Source organism: Salvelinus namaycush, chromosome 37 (genome assembly GCF_016432855.1).
Source record: "Salvelinus namaycush isolate Seneca chromosome 37, SaNama_1.0, whole genome shotgun sequence".
Lineage (NCBI taxonomy): Eukaryota > Metazoa > Chordata > Actinopteri > Salmoniformes > Salmonidae > Salvelinus > Salvelinus namaycush.
The window spans coordinates 27,460,982-27,469,821 of NC_052343.1; positions in this window are offsets into that span (position 1 = coordinate 27,460,982).

Here is an 8,840-nt window from a genome sequence, read left to right on the forward strand (position 1 = left end):
TTCTTTTTAATAATGATTCTTTACTCAGAGAAAACATCCCCAATATGTGGAGTCAGTATGATGGTCCTGTCTTTCCTCAGAGAAAACATCCCCAATATGTGGAGTCAGTATGATGGTCCTGTCTTTACTCAGAGAAAACATCCCCAATATGTGGAGTCAGTATGATGGTCCTGTCTTTACTCAGAGAAAACATCCCCAATATGTGGAGTCAGTATGATGGTCCTGTCTTTCCTCAGAGAAAACATCCCCAATATGTGGAGTCAGTATGATGGTCCTGTCTTTCCTCAGAGATAACATACAACTAAGATGTAATGGTGGTTATTGGTGAGAATGGAGAGGGGCTTTATCCAGGGGATTGGGATGGGGTGACTGGGAGACCATCAGACACTTCTCTGAGGTGAGAGGGGCTTTATCCAGGGGATTGGCATGGGGTGACTGTGAGAGCATCAGACACTTCTCTGAGGTGAGAGGGGCTATATCCAGGGGATTGGGATGGGGTGACTGGGAGAGCATTAGACACTTCCCTTAGGTGTGCGTAGGGCCTCCACCAGAGTATGTTAGCGGTGAAGTGAGTGTAACCTGGGGTTACTGTAGGTACAGGTGAACTGAGTGTAGCCTGAGGTTACTGTAGGTACAGGTGAACTGAGTATAGCCTGAGGTTACTGTAGATACAGGTGAAGTGAGTGTAACCTGGGGTTACTGTAGGTACAGGTGAAGTGAGTGTAACCTGGGGTTACTATAGGTACAGGTGAAGTGAGTGTAGCCTGAGGTTACTGTATGTACAGGTGAACTGAGTGTTACTTGGGGTTACTGTACGTGCAGCTGATCTGAGAATACAAGTTCGGTGTTTGACTGAGAAGGGTCCACGTTCCTGCATTTGAGCCTTCGTGCATTTGCAGTAACCCCTGTTTATACTTCTATTCGTCCGTATTTAAACTAGAACAGGAAGGAGGTGGGGGCGCTCCAGTACAGTAGGTACCCTAACATTGGATGTTAACCACCGCCAACCCCCACAGCAGAAGAAGAGATGAGGGCGATAACTGTGAACAGTGTCCTTCGCCCTGCTCAGTGGTGGAAAAAGTATGCAATTGTCATACTTGAGTAAAAGTAAAGATACCTTAATTAACAATGACTCAAGTAGAAGTGAAAGTCACCCAGTAAAATACTACTTGAGTAAAAGTAAAAAAGTATTCTGTTTTAAATATACATAAGTATCCAGATAGGAAACATATATATATACATGAACAGTAATTTACAGATGCACACAAACAATGACTACATCTCATCTACCCAGACCTGCATGCTCACACCACCATCCCTAGTTCCTGCATTATTGTTTACCACTTGGACTTAAATGTGTTTTTCTCGTTTGCCAAAGATCATTCAAAGATATTATTTTTTCTTGGCTGATAATAATGTATTCTGGAGAAATCCAGTCTGTTCGTGACAACATGCCACTCCTCATTGTGCCAAACATGACAAGCAGTGTGTAACGGAATTCCTCCTCCTCTTCATCCGAAGAGGAGGAGCAAGGATTCTACCAAAATGCAGCGTTGGAATAGAACATAATGAATTTATTTAACAAGACAAAAAACGAACTAACTTGAATAACTAACAAAATAACAAAACGGAGTAGACAGACCTGGACATGCGAACTTACATAAAACGAAGAACTCACGAACAGGAAAAATGACTACACAAAAGAACGAACTAACAAACAAACCGAAACAGTCCCGTGTGGCGCGACAAACACAGACACAGGAGACATACACCCACAAAACACAAGTGAAACCCAGGCTGCCTTTGTATGATTCTCAATCAGGGACAACGATTGACAGCTGTCTCTGATTGAGAATCATACCAGGCCGAACACAAAATCCCAACATAGAAAATCAACCATAGACAACCCACCCAACTCACGCCCTGACCAACTAAAATAAATACAAGACAAAGGAAAACAGGTCAGGAACGTGACACAGTGGCAAGGAATGTAATGTTAGCACAGACAGACTGGATTTCTCCAGGTTACTCATAAAGCTGTATTCAGATTCATTAATACATTTACTGGTCTTATACATCATTTTTTTTTTAAACTATAGTTACAACCTACACAGTATTTTTACTAAAGTACTTTACACGACTGCCCCCGCCTGTCGGGCACTGTTTTTCCTGTTATGTTAATGACGGCGAAGGCAGGTGTTTGGCAGGCGTGAGCGAAGGACACTGTGTGCTAACTAGCTAGTCCATGGAGGACTCCGGTACACAGCAAACGGGAGACGGGGGTGACACCGTGTGCTAGCTTATTGGATAACTAGCAAACTAACTAGCACATGGTATCGCAAGCTAGGTAGTTAGCTAGCACACAGTGATGCCCCTTCCTCCTGCCTGCTGTGTATCGGGAAAAACTAGTGGGGCTCTAGTACACAGCAGGCAGGTTGACACTGTGTGCTAGCTAGCAGGACTCCGGTACACAGCAGGCAGGGAGACACTGTGTGCTAGCTAGCAGGACTCCGGTACACAGCAGACAGGGTGACACTGTGTGCTAGCTAGCAGGACTCCGGTACACAGCAGACAGGGAGACACTGTGTGCTAGCTAGCAGGACTCCGGTACACAGCAGACAGGGTGACACTGTGTGCTAGCTAGCAGGACTCCGGTACACAGCAGACAGGGAGACACTGTGTGCTAGCTAGCAGGACTCCGGTACACAGCAGACAGGGAGACACTGTGTGCTAGCTAGCAGGACTCCGGTACACAGCAGGCAGGGAGACACTGTGTGCTAGCTAGCAGGACTCCGGTACACAGCAGACAGGGTGACACTGTGTGCTAGCTAGCAGGACTCCGGTACACAGCAGACAGGGAGACACTGTGTGCTAGCTAGCAGGACTCCGGTACACAGCAGACAGGGTGACACTGTGTGCTAGCTAGCAGGACTCCGGTACACAGCAGGCAGGGAGACACTGTGTGCTAGCTAGCAGGACTCCGGTACACAGCAGACAGGGTGACACTGTGTGCTAGCTAGCAGGACTCCGGTACACAGCAGACAGGGAGACACTGTGTGCTAGCTAGCAGGACTCCGGTACACAGCAGACAGGGTGACACTGTGTGCTAGCTAGCAGGACTCCGGTACACAGCAGGCAGGGAGACACTGTGTGCTAGCTAGCAGGACTCCGGTACACAGCAGACAGGGAGACACTGTGTGCTAGCTAGCAGGACTCCGGTACACAGCAGACAGGGAGACACTGTGTGCTAGCTAGCAGGACTCCGGTACACAGCAGAGAGGGTGACACTGTGTGCTAGCTAGCAGGACTCCGGTACACAGGAGGTGGTGGTGAAAAACTCAAACAATACTTTTATTTCCCTTTTGACCCACAACCAAAAGCCTGCAGGAGAGACACAAATAAATCAGAGTTGACCTTTAATGAAAAGTTTTGTACCTTGGGATGATTATAAGGTATTCTGGAGAAATCCAGTCTGTTTGTACTATCATTCCACTCCTTGCCACTCTTAAGAACACATCTCATCCTTTCCCAGGTGATGTTACCCCAGCTTTAGCTAATGCTCTCTTCATCTCAGCCAATGTAAAAGGGCCATTCAATGTATCCCCCACCATCTCTCTCTGATCCAGGACCCCCGGATGTTCTCCTCTGACCCTCTCTCTCCCACGCTGCCCCTCTTCTGTCATTCTTTGAGCTGTGCACCTTCACAAATGCCTGGGCTAACATCTCTGCCTTCTCCACATCTCTCACTGCAACAATCTCCCTACTTTTCAACACAGGGAGATCCCAATCTCTTCTGACCCCACTCATCCTCTTAATCATCCCCCATACCTCTCAGAAGAAATACAGTAGACGGCACGAGTCAAAAAGTGATTGATGACCTCTTTTATGTGTCACGTGGTTATGCTCATATATGTACATCCTGTCCTTCCGTTCTCACGCTATCGAGTGAGTGCTTATGTAACCTGATAGTGCATCTGTTTATGGTAAAGCATGTGTTTGCATTAAAGCTGTCAATATGATTGATGTGTAGTGACCTTGTTGAACTGTGTAATGTGTTTGAACATTTGATGCATCTGTTTAGGTTAAAGCCTGTGTTTGCATTAAAGCTGAACCTTGTTCAACCTTGTTGAACTGTGTAATGTGTTTGAACATTTTAAAGAGTAGGGCAACGTTGTAGTGAGCTTACGGCCTGGCTGTTGTATAAGAAACAGTAATTTCCGGGGGGTCAAGGTCTGTATAAGTGAAGAGCTGTGAACACTATGAGCGACAAGAAACCGCGAGAGATAAACCACAGAAGACTAAAGAAGAAATAAAACACGTCTCCTAGACCAATTGTCAGTGTATTGTGTCCTTCGTGTCATGAACACAATGACAAAACCATCGAAGCCATTCTTTGTGAGGCCCCTGATTGTTTTAATGGTGTGGTGGATATGAGTGACGGACATATGAGTTACATTTTCCAACCGGACGATTCAACGGTGAAGATTTTCACAAACGGATGCCTCGAAACTCTTTCCCAACCAAAAACAGGGTGTTTTTCTCCTGCGTTGCGGATGAGAGAATGGCTTAAGATACGCCTTGCTCTATGTCAGATCGAACAGGCCCTCGGGAACAACCCTGCCTGGGCACGCATTGGAAGAGGAAGTCTGCGGGCGAGATGATCTGAAAGCCATAAGAATCTCTTCAGTGGCATATAGTCCAGACTCCAAAGTGACAATTTTAGATTGCGCCGAATTCAATAGTTTAAATGCCACCAAATCAGTTAGTTCGTATGTTTTTTCAAAAGCCTGCACAGAGGTCAACTATTTTGTGCCTGTCTTTAGCTTTAGATGGGGAGATTACTTTAAAGTCCTTAAAATGATGAAACATGTGGAAACTCTTTTCCAAAATCGTGAACATTTGCGTCGATGGGCACTTCTGTCCTCTAGACATAATCTGGGCCTAAAGGCAAGAAGGCTGATCTATCCAGGGAAGGAAAACATGCAAAACATGGAAGGCGCTGGAGATCACAGGGGGAAGAGATAGTGTCTGAACAGGCCACATCTTGATGATGGGGTTTTAGAGAATGATGGAGGTCATTAGGTTACAAACATAGAAACATGCTGATAGATGCACACAAACAATGACTACATCTCATCTACCCAGACCTGCATGCTCACACCACCATCCCTAGTTCCTGCATTATTGTTTACCACTTGGACTTAAATGTGTTTTTCTCGTTTGCCAAAGATCATTCAAAGATATTATTTTTTCTTGGCTGATAATAATGTATTCTGGAGAAATCCAGTCTGTTCGTGACAACATGCCACTCCTCATTGTGCCAAACATGACAAGCAGTGGCAAGGAATGTAATGTTAGCACAGACAGACTGGATTTCTCCAGGTTACTCATAAAGCTGTATTCAGATTCATTAATACATTTACTGGTCTTATACATCTATTTTTTAACTATAGCTACAACCTCAAAAATGTTTTGTTGAAGGTCAATGTTGATGTATTATTTTTGATTTGTATTCCCCAGAATACAGTCAGCCCATATGGTGTTGGGCAGTTAGAATACAGTCAGCCCATATGGTGTTTGGCCGTTAGAATACAGTCAGCCCATATGGTGTTGGGTAGTTAGAATACAGTCAGCCCATATGGTGTTGGGTAGTTAGAATACAGTCAGCCCATATGGTGTTGGGTGGTCAGAATACAGTCAGCCCATATGGTGTTGGGCAGTTAGAATACAGTCAGCCCATATGGTGTTGGGCAGTTAGAATACAGTCAGCCCATATGGTGTTGGGTAGTTAGAATACAGTCAGCCCATATGGTGTTGGGCAGTTAGAATACAGTCAGCCCATATGGTGTTGGGCAGTTAGAATACAGTCAGCCCATATGGTGTTGGGCAGTTAGAATACAGTCAGCCCATATGGTGTTGGGCAGTTAGAATACAGTCAGCCCATATGGTGTTGGGCAGTTAGAATACAGTCAGCCCATATGGTGTTGGGCAGTTAGAATACAGTCAGCCCATATGGTCAGTTAGATTACAGTCAGCCCATATGGTGTTGGGCAGTTAGAATACAGTCAGCCCATATGATGTTGGGCAGTTAGAATACAGTCAGCCCATATGGTGTTGGGCAGTTAGAATACAGTCAGCCCATATGGTCAGTTAGATTACAGTCAGCCCATATGGTGTTGGTAGTTAGAATACAGTCAGCCCTTATGGTGTTGGGCAGTTAGAATACAGTCAGCCCATATGGTGTTGGGTGGTCAGAATACAGTCAGCCCATATGGGTAGTTAGAATACAGTCAGCCCATATGGGGAGTTAGAATACAGTCAGCCCATATGGGGAGTTAGAATACAGAATACGTACAGGTGAACTGAGTGTAACCTGGGGTTACTGTAGGAACAGGTGAACTGAGTGTAACCTGGGGTTACTGTATGTACAGGTGAACTGAGTGTAACCCGGGGTTACTGTATGTACAGGTGAACTGAGTGTAACCTGGGGTTACTGTACATACAGGTGAACTGAGTGTAACCTGGGGTTACTGTACATACAGGTGAACTGAGTCTAGCCTTGGGTTACTGTACGTACAGGTGAACTGAGTCTAGCTTGGGGTTACTGTACGTATAGGTGAACTGAGTCTAGCCTTGGGTTACTGTACGTACAGGTGAACTGAGTCTAGCCTTGGGTTACTGTACGTACAGGTGAACTGAGTCTAGCCTTGGGGTTACTGTATGTACAGGTGAACTGAGTCTAGCCTTGGGGTTACTGTATGTACAGGTGAACTGAGTCTAGCCTTGGGTTACTGTACGTATAGGTGAACTGAGTCTAGCCTTGGGTTACTGTATGTACAGGTGAACTGAGTGTAACCTGGGGTTACTGTACGTACAGGTGAACTGAGTCTAGCTTGGGGTTACTGTATGTACAGGTGAACTGAGTCTAGCCTTGGGTTACTGTATGTACAGGTGAACTGAGTCTAGCCTTGGGTTACTGTATGTACAGGTGAACTGAGTCTAGCCTTGGGTTACTGTATGTACAGGTGAACTGAGTCTAGCCTTGGGTTACTGTATGTACAGGTGAACTGAGTCTAGCCTTGGGTTACTGTACATACAGGTGAACTGAGTCTAGCCTTGGGTTACTGTACGTACAGGTGAACTGAGTCTAGCCTTGGGTTACTGTACATACAGGTGAACTGAGTGTAACCTGGGGTTAGATCCTGCTTTGTTTGTTTTAATAAGGGAGTAGAGCTTATTACTTGTTTCTCTTTTGTAAGCTTGCCTCCCCTATAATGGGAAATAGCTCTTTGTGTAGATGAAGTACTGTATATAATCAGATCAAATCAAATTGTATTAGTCACATGCGCCAAATTCAACAGGTGTAGCACTGAAATGCTTACTTACAAGCCCCTAACCAACAATGTAGTTTAAAAAAGTATGAATAAGATTAAGAAATAAAAGTAACAAGTAATTAAAGAGCAGCAGTAAAATAACAATAGCGAGACTATATACAGGGGGTACTGGTAAAGAGTCAATGTGCGGGGGCACCGGTTAGTCGAGGTGATTGAGGTAATATGTACATGTAGGTAGAGTTATTAAAATGACTATGCATAGATAATAACAGAGAGTAGCAGCGGCGTAAAAAGTGGGGGGGTGGCAGGCGATGCAAATAGTCTGGGAAGCCATTTGGTTGGATGTTCAGGAGTCTTATGGCCTGGGGCTAGAGGCTGTTTAGAAGCCTCTTGGACCAAGACTTGGCGCTCCGGTATCGCTTGACGTGGGGTAGCAGAGTGAACAGTCTATGACTAGGCTGGCTGGGGTCTTTGAACATTTTTAGGGCCTTCCTCCGACACCGCCTGGTATAGAGGTCCTGGATGGCAGGAAGCGTGGCCCCAGTGATGTACTGGGCCGTACGCACTACCCTCTGTAGTGCCTTGCGGTCGGAGGCCGAGCAGTTGCCATACCAGGCAGTGATGCAACCAGTCAGGATGCTCTCGATGGTGCCGCTGTAGAACCGTTTGACGATCTGAGGATCATGACAAATCTTTTCAGTCTCCTGAGGGGGAATAGGTTTTGTCGTGCCCTCTTCACGACTGTCTTGATGTGTTTGGACCATGATAGTTCGTTGGTGACGTGAACACCAAGGAACTTGAAGCTTTCAACTTGCTCCACTACAGCCCCGTCGATGAGAATGGGGACGTGCTCGGTCCTATTTTTCCTGTAGTCCACAATAATCTCCTTTGTCTTGATCACGCTGAGGGAGAGGTTGTTGTCCTGGCACCACACGGCCAGGTCTCTGACCTCCTCACTATAGGCCGTCTCATCATTGTCGGTGATCAGGCCTACCACTGTTGTGTCATCAGCAAACTTAATGATGGCGTTGGAGTCGTGCCTGGCCGTGCAGTCATGAGTGAACAGGGAGCACAAGAGGGGACTGAGCACACATCCCTGAGGGGTCACTGTGTTGAGGATCAGCGTGGCAGATGTGTTGTTACCTACCCTTACCACCTGGGGGCAGCCTGTCAGGAAGTTCAGGATCCAGTTGCAGAGGGAGGTGTTTAGTCCCAGGGTCCTTAGCTTATTGATGAGCTTTGAGGGCACTACGGCGTTGAACCCTGAGCTGTAGTCAATGAATAGCATTCTCTTTTTTTCTTCTTTTTTTACCCCCTTTTTCTCCCCAATTGGTAGTAGTTACTGTCTTGTCTCATCGCTGCAACTCCCGTACGGACTCGGAAGAGGCGAAGATCGAGAGCCATGCGTCCTCCGAAACACAACCCAACCTAGCCGCACTACTTCTCGACACAGCGCACATCCAACTCGGAAGCCAGCCGCACCTAGCGACCTGGTCAGCGTGCACT